The sequence below is a fragment of the Clarias gariepinus genome, chromosome 10 (assembly GCF_024256425.1).
Source record: "Clarias gariepinus isolate MV-2021 ecotype Netherlands chromosome 10, CGAR_prim_01v2, whole genome shotgun sequence".
NCBI lineage: Eukaryota > Metazoa > Chordata > Actinopteri > Siluriformes > Clariidae > Clarias > Clarias gariepinus.
This window is the reverse complement of record NC_071109.1, coordinates 30,597,942-30,621,205: the sequence shown is the minus strand read 5'-3', so window position 1 is coordinate 30,621,205 and position 23,264 is coordinate 30,597,942.

Sequence of the window (23,264 nt, the reverse complement as noted above, 5' to 3'; positions counted from 1 at the left end):
AATAAAGGCACCAAGTATAAAGGTGTCAAACCACTGCAGCAAAGGGGAAAAAGTTTTCTTTTAGAAAGGGTTGGGTGTGCAGGTTTTTAATTCAACCAAGCAGAAGTCAAACCTGATTTCTTTTTCCTTTACATGCTTCCTCTGGGCAACATAATCCGTAAGCATGGTATTAGTTTTCATTGTTATGCTGACAACACAGCATAACATGTCTATTATATTATCTTATATTATATTATGTTATATGTTTCAGCAAAACCTGATGAGAAAAAACTGCTTGCTAAAGTTGAGCAATGTGTGCAGGACATAAGAAATTGGATGCTAATTAATTTCCTTCTGTTTAATCCGGATAAGACAGAAGTTCTAGTCATAGGACCGCATACAGCTAGGAGTAAAATTTTAGATCACACCGTAATTTTAGATGGCCTTTCTGTTCCATCAAGTGCAACTGTCATAGAACTAACCTGAGGTGACCAGAAGACTTAGCTTTAGCAGTTAGCCCTTACTTCCGGGGGAGAGGTAGTCAAGGGTTTTAGTTGTGAGATGTGAAATACAGGGTGGATTCGGAGCGCCGCAGGCAGCTGGAGCCGGTAGGTGACTGGATTTACCAGGATAGTGATGCGGTATGGTCCGATGAATCGGGGTGATAGTTTCTTTGACTCAGTGTGAAGATGGAGATGTTTAGTGGAAAGCCATACCTTGTCACCTACATGGTACAATCGTCCCGGAGGGTGTCGACGGCGATGTTGGATGGTATAACGGCTGTTCGCCAGGTGGATGGATCGATTTGCCTGGTTCCATAGCCGTCGACACCAGCGGACCAACTGTTGGGCTGACGGCACATCAACCTCCGGTTCATGATGATTGAACATCAAAGGTTGGTAGCCGTAGCACACCTCAAATGGGCTTAGCTTCGTGGCTGAAGATACGTGAAGATTGTGTAAAAGTTCGGCCCAGATGAAGTAGCGCTGACGGTCGGCGATAAAACATCTCAGATAGCGCTCCAGTTGTTGGTTGGTCCGCTCCGTCTGACCGTTAGTCTGTGGATGGTATCCTGATGATAGACTGCAGGTGGTGTTGATCAGACGGCAGAAGGCCTTCCAGAATTTGGCAGTGAACTGGGGGCCTCTGTCCGAGACGATGTCCTTAGGGAACCCATGCAGACGGACTACATGCTCTAATATCAGCTCGGCTGTATGTTTGGCTGACGTGAGTCCGGCGAGGGCCACCAGATGCACGGCCTTAGAGAACCGATCAACGATGGTCATGATATGGTGTCTTTTCCTTCGGATACCGGCAGGCCCACGACAAAGTCGACGGCAATGGGCGTCCAGGATCGACGGGGAACCGGAAGGGGTTGAAGGTCTCCCGGCGTAGGTTGGTTGGTGTTCTTGGCCCTGGCGCACACTGGACACGCCTGAACGAACTCTTTGACGTCCCGAGCCATAGATGGCCACCAGAAGTCTCGTTGAAGAAATTGAAGGGAGCGTCTTGTGCCTGGGTGTCCTGAGAGGGGGGAGGAGTGTCCCCATTGGAGAACCTCGGCTCTCACGGTTTCGGGTACGTAGAGTCGTCCAGGCGGTACACCTGCCGGTTCGGTCTCTGTGGCCTGCGCATGGCGGACCTTCGTTTCCAAGTCCAGTTGAAGTGGTGCGACGATCTTGGAAGAAGGTAGAATAGGCGCGGGGTCCGCCCGGGGAAGGTCCAGCTCGAGTTGCCGAGAGAGCGCATCAGCCTTAGTGTTCTTGGACCCCGGGCGGTATGAGAGATGAAAGTTATAATTTTCAAAAAACAACGCCCACCGCGCCTGTCGGGGGTTCAGCTGTTTCAGGTTCCTGATGGAGATGAGGTTTTGATGATCCGTCCAGATGATGAATGGCTCTCTGGCGCCCTGGAGCCAGTGACGCCATTCCTCCAAAGCCCACTTTATGGCCAGCAGCTCGCGGTCCCCTACCCCGTATCGCTGCTAAGTGGGGTCAAATTTTTTGGAGAAGAAACTACATGGATGTAGTTTCTGATCTGGACCTCGTTAAGAGAGAACCGCTCCAGCGCCCACATCTGAAGCGTCCACCTCCACAACGAATGGTTTACTGACGTCAGGATGAAGAAGAATGGGAGCTGTGGTGAACCGGTGGCAGAGTCTTCTGAAGACGGAGATGGCAGTGGAGTTGAGTTTGAAAGGGAGAGATGAGCGATGGGTCAGGGCGGTTAAGGGCGCGGCAACTGTACTGTAGTCCTGGATAAAGCGACGATAGAAGTTCGCAAACCTGAGAAACTGTTAAAAATGCTTAAGTCTTGGGTAGGGGCCAATGATGCACAACTTCGAGCTTCTGCGGGTCCATGGCCACACCCTGGGGCGAGATGCCAAAACCCAGGAACGTGGTGGAGCGCTCGTGAAAAGCGCTCTTTTCCAACTTACAGTACAGCTGATGGGCGAGTAGTCTCTTTAGGACCGCCCTGACATGCTGGGTGTGTTCCTCAGTGGTACGGGAGTAGATGAAGATATCATCTAGATATGCAAATGCCCACCGTCCTAGCATGTCCCGGAGAACATCATTGATAAGGTGTTGAAAAGCGGCGGGGGCATTGCATAGCCCAAATGGAATCACAAGGCTTTCATAATGTCCTGTCGGGGTGATGAAGGCCGTCTTCCACTCATCGCCCTCTCTGATGCGCACCAAGTTGTAGGCGCACCGAAGGTCCAACTTTGTAAAGATGGTGGCACCAGAGAGGGCGTCCAGGGCTGAGTTGGTAAGAGGCAATGGGTGTCGGTTCTTGATGGTGATGTTATTTAGCCCCCTATAGTCGACAAATGGGCGAAGTTCGCCTCCCTTCTTCTTCACGAAGAAGAACCCCGCGGCGGCAGGTGAGGAGGAGGGCCTGATGGTACCTTGGCGAAGAGCGTTGGTTACATATTCCTCCATCGCCTGCGTCTCTGTGGGTGTCAGCGAGTAGAGATGGCCGTGGGGTGGAGTCGTGCCAGGTTGGAGGTCAATGGCGAGGTCGTACGGGCGACGTGGAGGCAGGTGGGTGGCTCGTCGTTTGCAGAAAACTTCTGCTAGGTCTCGATATGCCTTTGGGATGGCGTTGGTGTCGACGTCGGGGGCCTCGGACTCCCTAGAGCACGTCCCAGCCGAAGCCCTTAGGCATAGTTCGCTGCAGGTCGCGCCCCACTGTAAAATCCGGTTTTGTGTCCAGGAGATGAGGGGGTCATGTTGAAGAAGCCACGGATGTCCAAGGATGATGGGAGGAGAGGAGATGGTGGTGACGTGAAAACTGATCTGTTCGTGATGTTGGTTGATGATAAGAGTGATGGGTTGAGTTTGGGTGGTGATGGAACTGGTAGATAGGGGCCGACCGTCGGCAGATGTAATGCGAACGGGCTGGGATAACGCCTCAAATTTTACCCCCAAGCTTTTGGCATAAGAAGAGTCAATGAAGTTACCTGCTGCCCCGGAGTCGATGAATGCAGTACTTCTGACCCATTTGTGGCCAAATTGGAGGTGCACTTGGACCATGAGATGGGAGGAGTTGGTCGTGACGGAGGAGAGGATGAGGTGGCCCGGTGAGTGGCTCCCATCTCTCACCGGGCCTGCGCATTTCCCGGCCGGAGAGGACAAATTGCCCGATGGTGCGTAGCCGACCCGCAGTAGGCACATAGTCCTTCTTTAAATCGCCGCTCCCGTTCTGCAGCAGTCAAGGAGGCGCGTCCTAATTGCATGGGTTCCCCGGCTCCGGTGTCAACCATGGCAGGAGGTGGAGATCCGACAAAACCGGTGTTAGCAGTGGTGAGCGTGGTCGGTGGTTGAGGTGCTGTGTAGTAGTGGATGGGAGCAGGCGGCAGGGTCCTGGAGGCTGGCTTCGGACGAGAGATCAATGTGGAGGGCTAGCTGAATTAGGCCCTCCAGGGTGGCAGGAAGCTCTCGTCCGGCAAGTTCGTTTTTAATACGATACGCCAGCCCTTCGAAATAGGATGTCTGGAGTGCGGCGTCTCCCCAGGATGTCTGCACCGCGAGGGTTCGAAATTCCGCTGTATAACGGCTCACAGACGATCCTCCCTGCCGCAGGTGATAGAGCTTGGTGTCGATCTCCACCTCGCCCGCTGGGTGTTCAAATGTAAGCTTGAGTTGACGGGTGAACTCGTTATATGAGTGGGCAGTGTCCGTGTCTGCCCGGAGAACTGCCGTGGTCCACTCAGCTGCCTGCCCTGATAGCAACGAGACGAGAAGCGCAATGTGTAGCTGATCGGTGGAGTACTTGGTGGGATTGAACTCAAACACCAGCTCGAGCGCTGTTAGAATCACACTACACTTCCCGTCCGTGCCATTCCACTTCTTTGGTAAAGAGAGAAAAACATCCGAAGGTGGGGAGGGGGGTTGGTGCGGCGCCGCGGCCGCTGCGAGGGGAGGCCGGCTAGCCGCGTCCTATAACACATACTCAAATCAGAAAGCAAAACCCAAAGAGGTGAGTACTCACGAATTGGTAGACGAACAGCCTGAACCGACATGGGCCAAACTCAATGACTGAGCGCTAAGCCGTGGTTTGTTTACTCCTCTTATACTTCCTGGTTTGCGATCGCCTTACTTCCGGGTCCTAGTGCCGGTCGTGTATTGAGTGTGCATGACAGCAACAGTAAAAGACCTAGGTGTAATTATAGATTCCAGTCATTCATTTGATGCTCATGAAGATAATATTACTAAGATAGCATTCTTTCACCTCAGAAATATTGCAAAGATAAGGAATATATTGTCGCTAAACGATGCAGAAAAACTAGTTCATGCTTTTATCACCTCTAGGTTGGACTATTGTAATGCCTTACTGTCTGGTTGTTCAGCTAGGTGCATAAATAAGCTTCAGCTAGTCCAGAATGCAGCAGCGAGAGTCCTCACTAGAACCAGAAGATATAAGCACATTACCCCTATCTTATCTTCACTGCATTGGCTTCCTGTGAAATTTCGCATCGATTTTAAAATACTACTCTTGACGTATAAAGCATTAAATGGTCTCGCGCCGCAGTACCTGAGCAAACTGCTAGTGTTTTATGAACCGCCACGCCTACTTCGATCAAAGGATGCAGGCTGCTTGTCAGTACCGCGTATTATGAAAAATACAGCTGGGGGCAGAGCTTTTTCTTACAAAGCCCCAAAGTTATGGAATAGTCTTCCAAATAGTATTCGAGACTCAAACACAGTCAGAGTGTATAAGTCCAAACTAAAAACCTATTTATTTAGCCAAGCATTTTTATAAATAGATTTGCCTTACGTAAAGGAGCAGATCTGGGTAACTCATGGACGTAGAGTATTATGGTGAACTGCTATGTTTAGATGCTGTCTTCCTCACTCTCATTGATCACTCAGGTTTGATGACGGTGAGGTGATTGTTTGCTTTACATCTCAGGAAGCCCTCATGTTTGTGTTTCTTTCTGGCTCTCCCTTTTAGTTCTGCTGTCACAGTTAGTCCTGCCGGCAATGACAATTGCTAAAAGCGCTATACAAATAAAATTGCATTGAATTTAATTGAATTTCACCTGTATTATTATATGTTCACTCCTTTTAATACACTATCAGATAAAAAGCTAGAGACAAAGATATAAAAATAGTTGATGAATTATGTTTTCCTGTATGTCATGTGAAAGGCATGTGTGTGTGTGTGTGTGTGTGTGTGGTTGTGGGTAAAAAGTATGTAAAAAACACGTTAACTGTTGCCAAAACTTTTGAGAATTACATAAATATTGGAAATTGGAAAAGTTGCTGCTTAAGTTTTTATAAGAGCAATTTGCATATACTCCAGAATATTATGAAGAGTGATAAGTTGAATTGCATAGTCCTTCTTTGCCATGAAAATTAACTTAATCCTAAAAAAACCCTTTCCACTGCATTTCATTGCTGTCATTAAAGGACCTGCTGAGATCATTTTAGTAATCGTCTTATTAACTCAGGTGAGAATGTTGACGAGCACAAGGCTGGAGATCATTATGTCAGGCTGATTGGGTTAGAATGGCAGACTTGACATGTTAAAAGGAGGGTGAGGCTTGAAATCATTGTTTTTCCCTTGTTTACCATGGTGACCTGCAAAGAAACGCATGCAGCCAAGGATATTGTGGCTACTAAGATCACCTAAATCAACAATTTATAGGATCATCAAGAACTTCAAGGAAAGAGGTTCAATTCTTGTTAGGAAAGCTTCAGGGCGTCCAAAAAAGTCCAGCAAACGCCAGGATCGTCTCCTAAAGAGGATTTAGCTGCGGGATCGGAGTACCACCAGTGCAGAGCTTGCTCAGGAATGACAGCAGGCAGGTGGAGCACATCTGCACGCACAGTAAGGCGAAGACTTTTGGAAGATGGCCTGATGTCAAGAAGGGCAGGAAAGAAGCCACTTTTCTTCAAAAATTTGATCTTCTGCAGAAAGTATGGTGAATGGACTGCTGAGGACTGGGGCAAAGTCATATTCTCTGATGTAGCCTCTTTCCGATTGTTTGGGGCATCTGGGCAAAGGCTTGTCCGCAGAAGAAAAGGTGAGCACTACCATCAGTCCTGTGTCATGCCAACAGTAAAGCATCCTGAGACCATTTATGTGTGGGGTTGCTTCTTATCCAAGGAAGTGGGCTCACACACAATTTTACCCAAAAACACAGCCATGAATAAAGAATGGTACCAAAACACCCTCTAACAGCAACTTCTTCCAACAATCCAACAACAGTTTGGTGAAGAACAATGCATTTTCCAGCACGATGGAGCACCGTGCCATAAGGCAAAAGTGATAACTAAGTGGCTCGGGGACCAAAACGTTGAAATTTTGGGTCCATGGCCTGGAAACTCCCCAGATCTTAATCCCATTGAGAACTTGTGGTCAATCCTCAAGAGGCGGGTGGAAGAACAAAAACCCACTAATTCTGACAAACTCCAAGAAGTAACTATGAAAGAATGGGTTGCTATCAGTCAGGATTTGGCCCAGACGTTGATTCAGAGCATGCCCAGTCGAATTGTAGAGGTCCTGAAAAAAGAAGGCCCAAAACTGTAAATACTGACTTTTTGCATAAATGCCATGTAATTGTCGATAAACGCCTTTGAAATGTATGAAGTGCTTGTAATTATATTTCAGTACATCACAGAAACAACTGAAACAAAGATCTGAAAGCAGTTTAGCAGCAAACTTTGTGAAAACTAATATTTGTGTAATTCTCAAAACCTTGGCCACGACTGTACTCTGCCTGGCCAAAAAAAAAGAAGTCACCACCTAGATTTAACTAGGCAAATGTAGGGATGAACAAGCTTCCCCAAAGTGAGCTATCAATCTACCACATTCCAGATCCTCTCGACTACAACAGTGTAAATTAGCAATCCGATAAACAAAGGTTTTGCAGCTTCACTCTAAATTTGGGAAACTACCAACCCACACCACTGACCCTCTTGCTGACCACCAGAGCACTCTGATACACACTCCTTAGGTAGCATGTTGAGTGTAGAGTGTAGGGTGTAAAACAGTGTTTGCACCTTTACAAATCTTTTGCATGTTTGCCACATTTTAATGTTTCAGATCATCAAACAAATTTAAACATTAAAGATAGCACAAGTAAACACATCATGCAGTTTTTAAATGAAGGTTTTTATTATTAAGGGAAAACAAAAAACAAAACTATAAATAACCCTGTGTAAAAAGGGTTTGCCCCCTAAACCTAATAACTGGCCACACTTAGCAGCAACAAACATTTAAGATAATTTGCAATGAGTCTGTTACAGCACTTTCGAAAATTTTTGACCATGAATCGCATTTTTAATCGGGTCAGGACTTTGACTAGGCCAGTCCAAAGTCTTCATTTTGTTTTTCTTCAGCCAACCAGAAGTGGACTTGCTGGTGTGCTTTGGATCATTGTCCCGCTGCAGAACCCAAGTTTGCTTCAGCTTGAGGTCACAAACAGATATTCTCCTTAAGGATATTTTGGTACACAGCAAAATTCATTGTTCTATTTATCACAGCAAGTCTTCCTGGGCCTGAAGCAGCAAAACAGCCCCAGACTTCACACTACCACCACCATATTTCACTGTTGGTACGATGTTTTTTTCTGAATCGCGGTTGTGAACTTCTGCCACACATAAAGGGACACAAATCTTGCAAAAAGTTTAACTTTCTCTTCAATCCGCATAGTATCTTCCCAAAAGTCTTGGGGATCATCAGGATGCTCTCTGTTCTTTCTGCTCAGCAGTGGTTTTCCTCTTGGAACTCTGTCATGCAAACCATTTTTGCCCAGTTTCTTTCAGAGTGCCACCAGTGCAGAGTGCACCAGTGCATGGAGTGCAGACTCCATGGTGGAGTCATAAACACTCACTTTAACTGAAGCAAGTGAGGCCTGTAGTTCTTTGAATGTTGTCAAGGGGTCTTTTGTGATCAAGGGGTTGTTGCTGTGCTCTTGGGGTAACTTTGGTCGGCCGGCCAGCCGAAGGATAAGATTGTCCCTAATGAGCAAGCTGAGGACGATGGCAACAGTGGCAAGGAAAAACTCCCTGAGAACCTTTGGAGGAACCAGACTCAACAGGAAACCCATCCTCATTTGGGTGAAATGGATAGTAGGGATTGATCTGCATCATACTGTGTGAGACTGGAAGTTCAGTATAAAAGTTGTGTTTAAGTTAAAATGTGGGGTGTACATTTTAACTAAAGGGGCGGAGGGTGTCTGGATCACTGGCAGCTCAGGAGCAACATGTATAGTGAGAGAGAGAGAGAGGAGGCATAGAGAGCAAAGAGTAGAGAGCAGAAGAAGAAGAGAGATGGCAGTTAGGTATGGTCACTGTCAAACAATGTATAAATTAAATGTATATTTAATGCAGAGTGCAGGCAGGGACTCATGTTGCAATCATCTTGAATCGGTTGTAAACAAAGACTAGCATAAGCTAAGCTAATTAAAGCTAGCGTGTTTGAATTGTAGCCTGTGTGCATGTATCATCTATGCTAGTAGCATTGTAGGCTAGTGGTTAGGACATAGCATCTTTGATTCGAGTGCACTGTTTGAAAGTGTTAAAGTGACAACTCCTTTTCATTCAAACTTCTGATACACACTCCTCATTACTTTGATGATACTTTGATTAATTATAACTGCTTCTATTGATTTTGATGACATCCTGTAATATCGTTCATTTTCTAAATATTTTGTCTGAAATTCAATTTAATAATTTATTACAGTTTTGGCTTCCACCGTACAGACACTGGTGGATTGATTTATCTATAGCTACTTGCATATACTAGAAATCCTGTGCTGGCGCCGCGGATGGCTGCCTTGGTGTGGAGCTCTCTATTTATCTTACTGTTTTTGTTAGTTTGTCCTGTTTTTTGTTTCTTAAATGTTATCACTTATACAGTACCAGGGATGAACTGCTGAACATTCAGCAGGACACATCACACAATTTTCAACCAGTTTTCGATTTTTTAAACGTTTTGCTGAACATTGTAACCGGCGGAGCAGCGTCACTGTTGAAATGCTTTAATAAGCGGAAGCGAGGGAAGAGAGCCGGCGAACTCATCAAGCTCCGACAGCGCGGCTTTAGAACTGCACTGCCGAGTATACATCTGGCGAATCTCCGCTCTCTACCCAACAAAATGGACTAACTTTTTCTGCTCTCCAGGAAAAATAAGGATTTTTCAAACTCTGCCGCGCTGTGTTTCACGGAAACCTGGCTGAATGAAGCCATTCCGGAAAATGCACTACACCTGCCGGGCTTCCAGCTATTTAGATCGAATTGTGACACAGAATTAACGGGGAAATCGCACGGCGGCGGGACATGCTTTTACATCAATGAACGTTGGTGTACAAATGTGACACCATTGAAGAAGATGTGCTGTCCTGATCTAGAGGCATATTTTATCAACTGCAAGCCTTTCTATTCGCTGCGGGAGTTTACCTTGTTCATTTTTGTGTGTGTACATCCCTCCACAAGCGTGTGTGAACCAGCATTGCAACAGCTTGCTATTTAGATCCTATACTTGGGGATTTTAACAAAGCAAACCTCAAACATGATCTGCCTAAATACAAACAGCACATTACATGCCCCACCAGGGACAAAAATCTTTTGGATCACTGCTACACCACAATAAAGAATGCATATCGCTTCGTCCCCAGAGCAGCTTTAGGACTTTCTGACCACTGCCTGGTTCATCTTCTCCCGACCTATAGGCAAAAACCTAAATCTGCTAAACCTGTAATAAGGACAGTACAGAGATGGACCAGTGAAGCAGAGCAGGAATTACAGGCCTGTTTTGACTGCACTGATTGCGTGTTTTTGAAGCTGCTGCCACCAATCTGGATAAGCTCACAGATTCTGTAACATCCTACATCAGTTTCTGTGAGGACATGTGCATCCCTACCAGGACTTTTTTAACATATAACAATGACAAACCATGGTTTACAGCAAAACTCAGACAGCTTCGTTAGGCCAAAGAGGATGCCTACAGAAGTGGAGACAGGATCCTGTACAAACAGGCCAGGAACACACTAACAACGACGATCAGGGGTGCGTTTCCCGTACAACGATGTAGCTCTTTGCTTAACCACCGTTGTATGGTGCAATGTTGAAGAAAATAACTAACTAGTCACGACTGTTTCCCAACACCATAGTACCTGTGTCGCACTTCCATCGTTAAAACCATGTTGGTTTAATCTGTCGTTCTTCTTCTTCTTTGATACAATGGCGGAGTAGTGCCGTAGGCACATATCGCCCCCTACTGTTAAGTCTCTCTCTTCAGCTCGCATTTAATGCGTTTTAGCAGTGACGTTACGTAGAAATGGTGTAATAATGTCACGAACGCAACATTAATTATTTGTACAATAAAACATATATAGGCATACACAGTTTAAATGTGCTCTTTTCGAATAACAAAGTCTATAACTATAAGTAAGGTACTATGAGGATATATATATTTTTTTTTATTTTATTTTTTTTTTTACCTATGGGCCAGGGGTAGCTCAGTGGTTAAGGCATTGGACTACAGTTCGGAAGATCCCAGGTTCAAACCCCACAACCACCAAGTTACCACTGTTGGGCCCTTGAGCAAGGCCCTTTATGCTCAAATGTGTAATGAGATAAAAAATGTAAGTCGCTCTGGATAAGAGCATCTGCCAAATGCCTAAATGTAAATGTATAACTTATATATATATATATATATATTATATATATTTAATAGTTATATTTCATTTGAACTCATTTTTATTTGGTATTGATACATAAGTACAATTAAAATAAAAAGAAATTATGGGTTTTGAAAATGCTGGGATTGTGTTGTGAACACCTGTTACCTATTTTGCTCAAGATCATTTCCTATATAAGTCCCTTTACATAAAGGCATGTTTTAATGAGAGTTGATGTGAAAAAATGTCACGGAAACCACAATTTACTACAAAAGAGCTTGCAGTTCTTTTGGAGAAGGTGGAAAACAATTAAATCTTGCTTTTCTCCAAATTAAAAAACAAAGTTACAAATTCTGACAAAAAAATCATGAAATGAAATCGCACAAAAAATTAATGCTTCTGGAAATGGGTATGAGAGGAGCCCAAAGGAAGTCAGAAACAAGTGGAGGGACTTTGCAAGTGTGACCAAACAAGCAAGTCCAGTGGTGGCCTGAAACTGAACCCCTTCAAAAGCTGCTATGTAATTGTAGTTACTGCAATTCTCCACAACATTGCAGTCAAGGAAAATTTCCTGCTTTTTGATGAGGAAGAGGGGGTCTTTCTGGTGCTGCTGTGAATGAGGAAGATGACACTTCTGATGAGGATATATATATTTTTTTTATTTATTTATTTTAACCTATGAATAGTCCATATTCTACTTCTACTTCTGGGAGCACAACAAAGATTCTCACTTAATACTACAGATCACGCTTCCTGTTGCTGACGTAGCTTCCTGTTTTCGTATCGTTGCCGCGAAAGTTTGCGTTTGTGTTAGCGTTTAAATTACATACTTTTTTTCATTTATACAATAATAAATATTAATAGCAACTAGTTTCTCACACTATTTGGCTTCGCCTTTTTCTGCGTTTTTTGGAGAACGCGCGAGTTTCTTTTTCTAAAAACAACAAACGGAATTCAGCTCCAAACAACTACAACTCCGACTCAGGTACGTTATCATGTCCAATATTCAGCTTGTTCAGTGTGTAGAGTGCAGGATGTTTAGACATTCTTCCTCCGTCGTTAGCGGTAATTTTATTTGTGATAGGTGTGTGTTAGTGAGCACTCTGACGGAGAAGATATCAGCGTTAGAGGAGCGCATCCAGACTTTAGAGAGGGTTAGAGAGTGTAAGAGCAGTGTTATTCCTGTAGCGGACAGTCTGGGTGCCACAGGCGGAGATAACCAGCCCCCGACTCCGGCATTAGAGCCCTCACAGCGGGGCGAGTGGGTGACGACTCGGCGGCATACTCGTTCAGCCAAAGCTAACGCTAAGGCTAGCCCACCGGAGCACACCTTTTCTGCGCTTCACATGTCCAACAGGTTTGCTCTCCTCAGTGATGCACCCACTGAGAAACCTGAAAGAGCTCTGGTTATGGGAGACTCTATACTGAGACACGTGAAATTAGCTAGACCTTTAGGGGCGCCAGCGGCAGTGGTTAGGTGTATCCCGGGAGCCAGAGCACCGGACATAGCAGGTAATCTTAGGGCTCTAGGACAGCACAGGTTCTCCAAGATAGTAGTACATGCTGGAGCTAACGATATACGCCTTCGTCAGTCAGAGGTTAGTAAGAATAACTTTATAGAGTTGTTTAAATTAGCGAAGGCGATGTCCGATGGAGTAGTATGCTCTGGTCCCATCCCAATGAGACGTGGTGACATAACTTACAGCAGGTTATGGTCGCTGAACCGCTGGATGTCCAGGTGGTGCTCCGAAAACAACGTGGGCTTTATTGATAATTGGAAGACCTTTGAGGGCAAAGCTGGCCTGTTAGGGCGGGACGGTGTCCATCCCACTCGGGAAGGTGCTGCTCTCATTTCTTGTAGTATAGCTCATAGTCTTAGAAAAGGCCTAGTTAATCGGTGACAATCCAGAGCCCAGGCCAGGGAGCAGACAGACAGGCTAACCCAACCGTCTGCTAGCTGCATAGAGTCGTCACTCAGGGTTCACTCTATTGAGACTGTGTCTGTTCCCCGAGCTAAAATCTTGGATCAGACTGAATGCGCAGCCGGCACCTCTGATCTGAAGCTAGGACTGTTAAGAATTAGATCTCTCGCATCTAAAGCAGTTATAGTTAATGAAATTATCACAGATCAGGAGTTTGATATACTCTGTTTAACAGAAACCTGGATTAAACAGGACGAGTATGTAGCTCTAAATGAAGCTAGTCCTCCTGGATACAGCTACATACACCAGCCTCGGTTAACTGGTAGAGGAGGAGGCGCCGCAGTTATTCACAATGATAATTTGACTATTGTACAAAAACACGGACACAAATTTAATTCATTTGAAATTCTTTATAGTAACATAAGTGTATTTAACTATATTAAGTCAGCTTAGTCGATCCCACTAATTGTCATTTACAGACCTCCAGGGCCGTACTCGGAATTTCTTAGTAAATTTGCAGATTTCCTCTCAAACCTAGTCGTTTCTGTAGACAAAGTGTTAATTGCTGGAGATTTTAATATTCATTTTGAAAACCCAGAAGACCCTCTGAGAACTGCATTTATGTCTATACTGGACTCTGTAGGAGTAAATCAGTGTGTAGTAGGACCCACTCATAAAGCAGGTCACACTTTAGATTTAATAATATTATTTGGATTAAGTATAAGAAATTTATTCACAATACCACTATCTGAAGTTATCTCAGATCACTATCTTGTCTCAATTCAAGTGTGTCACAATAATAATGTACACACAGCGCCGCGCTACCGTATGAAACGTACATTCACATCAACTACCAAACAGAGTTTTATCAGTAATCTCCCAGAGTTCCCAACTTCGATTAGATCACCGTCTGACCCCACAGAACTCGATCAGGCGACTGAATATTTAGAGTCGACATTTCGCTATACCTTAGATAATGTAGCTCCAGTCAAAAGAAAAATTATTAGAGATAAAAAACTTGCTCCCTGGTATAACGATCACACGCGCACTTTAAAACAGGCCGCTCGGAAATTAGAAAGTAAATGGCATCAAACTAAATTGTTAGTATTTTAAATAGCATGGAAGGAGAACATCCTGAACTATAGAAAAGCTCTTAGTGTAGCTAGATCAACATATCTCTCCACTCTTATAGAAAATAACAAAAATAATCCTAGATTCTTATTTAATGCTGTAGCCAAATTAACCAGAAATAAGACCACTGCAGAAATCTCCACAACAACATCATGTAATAGTGAGGACTTCATGAACTTTTTTAATAATAAAATTGTAAATATTAGGCATAAAATTGAGGTTTTGAAACCGAACAATGTAATTGATGCAGATGTTAATCTAGCCATGTCAGACCAGAACCTAGAATACTTTACTCCCCTTGAAGAGAATGAACTAATTTCACTCATCTCTTCTTCAAATTCATCAACCTGTATATTAGATCCTGTACCGACACATTTTCTTAAACAGATAGTACCAGCAATAATAGAACCCCTGTTAAGAATAATTAATTCTTCACTCAGCATTGGATATGTTCCAAAATCTTTTAAATTAGCAGTTATCAAACCAATAATTAAGAAACCTGACCTCGACCCCTGTCAGCTGTCCAGTTACAGACCAATATCAAACCTCCCCTTTATCTCTAAGATCCTGGAAAAGATAGTAGCGGAGCAGCTATGCTCATATATACATAGAAATGGCATACATGAACTGTATCAGTCAGGATTTAGGCCTCATCACAGTACAGAGACAGCGCTTGTTAAAGTAGTAAATGACATTCTATTGGCCTCTGATCAGGGTTGTGTAACTATGCTTGTATTACTTGACCTCAGTGCAGCTTTTGACACTGTTGATCACGCTATTCTTCTTCACAGATTAGAAAATGTAGTGGGAATTAAGGGTACAGCCCTCTCCTGGCTCAGATCCTATCTGACCCATCGTTATCAGTATGTAGACTTAAATGGTGATTATTCTGCATGTTCTCTAGTGGAGTTTGGCGTTCCGCAGGGTTCAGTTTTAGGTCCACTGCTTTTTTCCCTTTACATGCTTCCTCTGGGCAACATAATCCGTAAGCATGGTATTAGTTTTCATTGTTATGCTGACGATACACAGTTATATGTCTCAGCAAAACCTGATGAGAAAAAACAGCTTACTAAAATTGAGCAATGTGTGCAGGACATAAGAAATTGGATGCTAATTAACTTCCTTCTGCTAAATCCGGATAAGACAGAAGTTCTAGTCATAGGACCGCATACAGCTAGGAGTAAAATTTTAGATCACACCGTAACTTTAGATGGCCTTTCTGTTCCATCAAATGCAACAGTGAAAGACCTTGGTGTGATTATTGATTCCAGCCTTTCATTTAAAGCACATGTAGATAATATTACCAGGATAGCATTCTTTCACCTCAGAAATATTGCCAGAATAAGAAATTTATTGTCGCTAAACGACGCAGAAAAACTAGTTCATGCTTTTATCACCTCTAGGTTGGACTATTGTAATGCCTTACTGTCTGGTTGTTCAGCTAGATGCATAAATAAGCTTCAGCTAGTCCAGAATGCAGCAGCGAAAGTCCTCACCAGAACCAGAAGATATGAGCACATCACCCCTATCTTATCTTCACTCCATTGGCTCCCTGTGAAATTTCGCATTGATTTTAAAATACTACTCTTGACATATAAAGCATTAAATGGTCTCGCGCCGCAGTACCTGAGCGAACTGCTAGTGTCTTACGATCCGCCACGCCTACTTCGATCAAAGGATGCAGGCTGCTTGTCAGTACCGCGTATTATAAAAAATACAGCTGGGGGCAGAGCTTTTTCTTACAAAGCCCCAAAGTTATGGAATAGTCTTCCAAATAGTGTTCGGGACTCAGACACAGTCTCAGTGTTTAAGTCCAGGCTAAAAACCTATTTATTTAGCCAAGCATTTTTATAAATAGATTTGCCATAGGTAAAGGAGCAGATCTGGGGGACTCATGGACGTAGAGTATTATGGTGAACTGGTATGTTTGGATGCTGTCTTCCTCACTCTCATTGATCACTCAGGTTTGCTGACGGTGAGGTGATTGTTTGCTTTACATGTCAGGAAGCCCTCATGTTTGTGTTTCCTTCTGGCTCTCCCTTTTAGTTATGCTGTCATAGTTAGTCCTGCCGGAGTCTCTGCTTGCACTCTACAGGTAATATACATTCACATTATACATTGTGTGACTGTGACCATATCTAACTGCCATCTCTTCTCTTCTTCTCTTTCCCCCCCTCTTTCTTTTTCCTCTCTCCTCCTGTCCCCCCCTTTCACTCTTTCTCTCTCTCTGTCGAGCTACACATGTCGTTCCTGAGCTGCCAGTGATCCAGACTCCCTCTGCCCTCCGGACCTGTCTGACCCATCCTGGTGCCCCGCTTCTGGCTGAAGATCTCGTCACATGGATGCCCCGTGTGTCTCTCTGGGATGCGTCTGGTGTCTGGGAATGATTCTCTCTACCTAGAAAATGGTTCTGGCCTTGACTGGTGTTGGCAACTGTTTCTCTGGGGACTTGACAGTTCGATAGTTCATGACTGGAACTTCTTACAAGTCTACCTGGGTCTTCAATAACTACCTGGACTCCATATTAACATCAATTAACATCAGCTATTATAGCTGAACTGCCTCCCACCCTACACACTGTATAAATGCAGATCATTTACTGCTTTCTGTTTCACCCAAATGAGGATGGGTTCCCTGTTGAGTCTGGTTCCTCTCAAGGTTTCTTCCTATTACCATCTCAGGGAGTTTTTCCTTGCCACTGTCGCCCTCGGCTTGCTCACCAGGGACAAACTGACCATTTTGATTCATACAAATTCACATTTCATACAAACTTAAATAATTCTTTTGACTATGTAAAGCTGCTTTGCGGCAATGAAAATTGCTAAAAGCGCTATACAAATAAAATTGAATTGAATTGAATTGAACTTAAAAACTCACCTTTTCTTCGCACAAACGAAACCAAGGCTGTGTTCCAACTGGCATAAATAATGCTTTCGTTGGGCACTTCGAAGGGGGAATAATTGCGATGGTATCGCTGTTATATTGTTTCAAAGTGAATTTGTAATCAAAATTACCGAAAAATGATTAACCTAATATCTGAGCACCAAAACATTAAGTTTTCCAAATCGCTTAAAGTGGTTGGGAAAATTTTTAGAAACTAATAGTGCGTAGGGTCGTGAACTGTGAATAGAACACACCCAGCCGCGGCAGGGAACTATGCTTCTAACCACAGGTCGAAGGCTGTAGTTCCAACCACGTAAGTTTGCGACGCTGTTTGCGAATGTTCGTTTGAACTATGGTTTCGAGAAACACCAAATTGTTGAACTATATTGGTAACGAGGCAACTTGCGACCATAGTTGGCTAATGATGCTTTTGGGAAACGCACCCCAGAGCAGCTCAGAGAAGCTACTCTGAAAAACTGGAAAATCAGTTTTCTGCAAACGACCTTGCTTCCGTGTGGAAAGGCCTGAAAACCATCACTGTATATATATATATATACATACAGTGATGGTTTTCAGGATGGTTATACTGAACAAAAATATAAACGCAACACTCCCATTTTTTATGAGATGAACTCAAAGATCTGAAACATTTTCTACATACACAAAATAACCATATCTCTCAAATATTGTTCACAAATCTGTCAAAATCTGTGATAGTGAGCACTTCTCCTTTGCCGAGATAATCCATCCCACCTCAAAGGTGTGCCATATCAAGATGCTGATTAGACAGCATGATTATTGCAGAGGTGTGCCTTAGACTGGCCACCTGTAAAGGGCCACTTTGAAAGGTTCAGTTGAATCACACAGCACAATGCCACAGATGTCGCATTGATGTCGCATTTAGCTCCCTTAACTAAGCATTGAGGGAGCGTGTAATTGGCATGCTGACAGCAGGAATGTCCACCAGAGCTGTTGCTCGTGAATTGAATGTTCATTTCTCTACCATAAGCCGTCTTCAAAGGTGTTTCAGAGGATTTGGCAGTACACAACCGCAGACGACGTGTAACCACACCAGCCCAGGACCTCCACATCCAGCATGTTCACCTCCATGATCATCTGAGACCAGCCACTCAGACAGCTGCTGAAACAATTGGTTTGCATAACCAAAGAATTTCTCTTCAGCACAAACTGTCAGAAACAGTCTAAAGGAAGCTCAACTGCATGCTCGTCGTCCTCATTGGGGTCTCGACTTGACTCCAGTTCTTCATCGTAATGGATTTTGACAGATTTGTGAACAATATTTGAGAGATATGGTTATTTTGTTTATGTAGAAAATGTTTCAGATCTTTGAGTTCCTCTCATTAAAAATGGGAGCAAAAACAAAAGTGTTGCGTTTATATTTTTATATTTTTGTTATATATATATATATATATATATATATATATATATATATATATATATATATATTAATTAAAATAAATAAATAAATAAAGGGAAGAAGAAGACAAAAAAAAAAAGGGTTGTGGAGAAAGTCAACAGAGAAGGCGGAGAGAGGGAGAGAAAAAAAAAGAATGGGGATAGAAAGAAAAACAAAAACAGAAAAAAAACAGATAATTTGCTTCCGTACCTGCTGACAAAAAGAGAAAACAACAGAGGATACAACATTAGAGAAACTGTAGCAACAACCAACATCTGTATGAATCACGGTAAATACTAAATGTTAAATGTTATTGAGCAGCACACATAACTAATATTACAAAATAAGTTTTAAAGCAACAGCAGATCAAGAAAGTGTGCGTTTGTGCACCCCTGTTTTTACACCAATGTGAATGCTTGTGTGTACACCTGTGTTCACAGCTGTGTGTAAGAGCGCGCTTTTGTTCATAAGGTTCCTCCATTGTAAATATTTGATAGTGTGTGTGGGGAACACCAGCCCCGTCCCACAAGTCATGAAGCAGACATGGGCCCCAAACATCCGAAGGCCCCCCAGGGCACGAGACCCCCAGGAGAAGCACTGCAGGGACAACCGCGGCCCCCACCCAGAAATGGACAGAGGAGAGCCCGAAGGTGGGTCATCCGACAGCCACAATGTAGACGCCCCAGGGTGCCGTGGCGACAAGCCCGCAGGCTCCGCCGGAAGCCGACCACACCAGGGCAGCAAAGCCAGGAGGGCCAGGCCCCGGCAAGCGACTACCGAGAGTGGGCCATCGCTCACCCGAGCATCCCGCCCGGCACGAGAAACCACCAATGCACCGGTTGCCGGGGGCATCCTCCACCGGCAGGGCATGATGGTGGGGGGGGGGGATCAGGGGGGGGCGATAAGATGATGAGTGAGGCGGGGCGTGAGAAAAAAAAAAAGGAAGACCCCATGCTTCACCCCACCCGCATAAATGTAGTGTTGTTGTGTGTTGTTTTAAGGTGCTTTAAAACAGGGGTGCTTTAAAACAGGGGAGGGGCACCCTCCACAAGCTTGTGTCAGCTCCCCTTCCCAGAGCCCTCAATGTTTATGTGCAACTTAAAATTGAGAAGTGGGCACTGGCACCAGAGGGAAGTGTGAATGAACAGACCGCCCCTTGGCTGCCATTGGATGTGCCCACCTCCAAGGCTCTATATGTATGTGTCATGTGACAGTAAGTAATGAGAGTGTCTAAGTTGTAATGTGTGATTGAGATGCAGGTGGACACGAGGAGACAAAGGGGTACCACCTCCCCCGCATCCCAGCGACGCACCCGCACCTCAAAACCCAGCCAGCTCCCCCGCTGAACCCCGTAGGGACCCCCGTTTCCCCAAATCTGCCCAGGACGGGGGGCCCAGGCTGATCCAGACTAGGGACCAGGGCCCATGGCAGCCCGGGGTGGCCCACCAGACCCCACAGCAGAGGAAAAACTACCCCCCATCATTCAGTCAACTCCCAAACTGCATAAGACAATAGACACCCAGGTTAAGCCCATTTTTCCCGCCTCTATTGGTTCCCCCCCCAAAGCACCGATGCATCGAAGACCCCCCAACCCAGAGGCAGAGTGCCCCCAGAACCCCAACTATTGATCTAATGATAAATTGATCTAATGTGGCAGCAGCAGAAGCTGTGTCAAGACTAATATAATCCAACAAAAGATCTCTATATTGGTTGATATTAAGATTATTTTTATTTTTCCAGTTCATGAGGACAGTCTTATTAGCTATGCATAGGGCAGTAAAGGCCATGTGGATTGTGTTAGCTTCTGTAGTGACACCATCTAGGTCGCCCAACAAGCAGACTGAAAGAGAGGCTGGAATAGAACATTTAAGACACTTTGACAAATCTTCAGAAATCCTGTACCAGTACCCCTGAACAGGTGGACAGAACCATAAAGCGTGGATGTAATTGTCAGGTGTATTGCCTTGACAGTGTGAGCAGTTTTTAGAAGCTGTAAAACCCATCCTGAACATCTTATGACCTGTGTAGTGCACTCACGATTTTGTATTGTATTAATTTTAAACCAGGATTTCTAGTCAGTTTAAAGGTTTTTAAACATATCTGAGACCAGAAATGATGGTCCCAGTTTACTGATAGATCTGCCACCCATTTTGCAATAGGAAGTAATACTGATTCATCTATTTTGGAAAGTGTCCTGTATATTTTAGACATTAATTTGGGGATTTTAAGATTAATAAAATCTGCCACACTTGGTGGTATTTGTAATTTAATATGATTAGACTTAAATTTCCTTTTAACTATAGATTTAATTTGTTAATATTTTAAAAATCTGTTCTTGTTAATCCCATATTGTTTAACTAATATGTCAAAGGGAATAAGAAAAGTCTGTCCCTTCAAATATATGTTCCAGGTATTTAATACCTTAACAACTCCAATCTGTGAAATTTATCATATTATTGTTTAGCAATATGTCAGGATTATTCCAGATGGGGGTACGTTTGCATGGGATTAGTTAAGACTCCCACCATGCTGTCAGAGAAGAGCTGATACTGATGCTTTTGAAGCATGCATGTCGTTTGATGATCGGGCTAATGAATGGCAGATCCGAAATCTCTATATTATTACATAATGCCTGTTCTACATCTAGCCAAGACTCATCTAAGATGGTGTGTTTTAACCACCCTGAAATGTGTTGAAGCCTGTTGGCTAAGAAATATTGGTGAAAGTTAGGTAGATCTAGTTCTCCTTTATCCTTGGTCTTTTGCAGTGTTTTTAAGCTAATACCCTTTGGTTTACCTTTCCAAAGGAATTTAGAGATGATGGAGTCCAGAGATCTAAACCAATCAGGTGATGGATTGCTTGGGATTATTGCAAATAAATAATTAATTCTTTGCAAAACCATCATTTTTATTAAGACGACTCTTCCCATAATTTATATGGGTAGAGACTTTCATCTGGTTAGATCATCTTCTACCATCTTTAAAAGTGGGATGTGGTTTAATTTAATAAAATCTGCCAGTCTAGGTGAAACATTAATACCTAAATATGTAATGTTTCCAGAATACAGTGAAGTGGAAGAGTTCTGGAAGGAGCAATTAATTGGAAGAACCGTAGATTTTAACCAGTTTATTGAATAATCTGAGACTCTTGAGAAAGAGTTTATTAATGTAATTATCTCAGAGAGAGTGGTTTGTGAATGCTGAAGGAAAAGTAACATCATCTGCATAAAGACTAATTTTATGCTCTACATTCTTGCATTTAATGCCTTTAATCCCTGTAGCCTGTCTAATTGCTGCGGTTAGTGGTTCAATGGGGATGTCAGTGGGGAATCGCTTGATTGTCTAATAATTTCGGAAGAGTTATATTGTCAAGAAATTGGTCAACTTCGTCTTTAGATGGGTTTATCTGTGGAGAATATAAAGATTTGTAAAAGTCCCTGAAAATGTCATTTATTCTTTCAGGGTCATATACTGTATCCCCAGTTAAATCTTTAAGAGCACATATAGTTGTTTTTTTTTTTATTTGTTTTTAACTGGTTCGCTAGGAATTGCCCTGATTTGTGACCATATTCGATTTTTGCCAGCGAAGTCTTTGGGCTAAGAATTTTTTTTTTTTTTTTTATTAATAATTTAATTTAAATCTAGTTTTGCTTTACATATTTTTCCTGTTCCTGGGAGGATACGTAGGCTTCTTCTAAAGTTTTTATGGTTTCTTCTAATTCCTGACTACATTTATTTTCTCTTTTCTTTTTATGCGATGAGAATGAGATTATTCTACCTCTCATCACAGCTTTGCCTGCTTCCCAGAGAACAGATGCTGATGTTCCAGGCAAGTCATTATAGTCTAAATATAAAGCCCACTCTTCTTTAAAATATTTAATAAAATCGACAATGATGTATTGAATCTCCATTTTTTACTTGGTGGAGTGGTCTTCTTATTTACTAGAGTTAAAGAAACAGGAGCATGATCGCTGACAGCTATAGGGTGTATCTCTGTGTCTGAAATGTCACTCAGCAGTGAGCTGCTGACTAGGAAATAATCTAGACGAGAGTAAGAGTGATGGACATGTGAGAAGAAAGTATATTCCCTACGCCCAGGGTGAAAGGAACGCCATGCATCGCAAAGTCCGTAGTCGCTCATGTACTGTTCAACTATATTTGTGGATTCCCAATTGCGCTGAGTTCCAGCTGTACTAAGCCTGTCTATTTCTTTATTAAGTCCAAAGTTGAGGTCTTCCCCAGGAATAAGTGCACAATCTAGGTGTTCAGAGAGTGCGGTAAAAAAACGTGAAAAAAAGATGGGTCATCAACATTTGGACCATATATACTAACAATACATACCTTTTTGTTAAATATAGATAATTTAATGATTATAAATCGACCTTCTGTATCTATAACTGTGTTAAGTATCGTGAAATTAAGATTTTTATGTGTTAAAACTGCTACCTCCCTTTGCCTAGAGTTATAGCAGGCTGAGAACACATTAGGAAACTCAGTTGTTATAAGTTCATCTGTAGTTGTGGCAGGTCTATGTGTCTCTTGTAATAAAACAACGTCTGCCTGTAGTTTTTTTAAGCTGGCTAAATATTTTTAACCTCTTCTTTCTGGAGCCAGCTCTATTCACATTCCATGTGACAAACCTCAGTGCGCCCATAGATGTGTGTGTGTAGCTAATGCTGCTCGCTGTGCGTAATGCTTAAATGAATAAGATATGAGCGGGCATTCACGCGCTTGTGTGCGAGTTTGTATGCTGTATGCTGTGTGCGCTGTAAGGTCGGAATGGTTGCGTTGACGCTGAG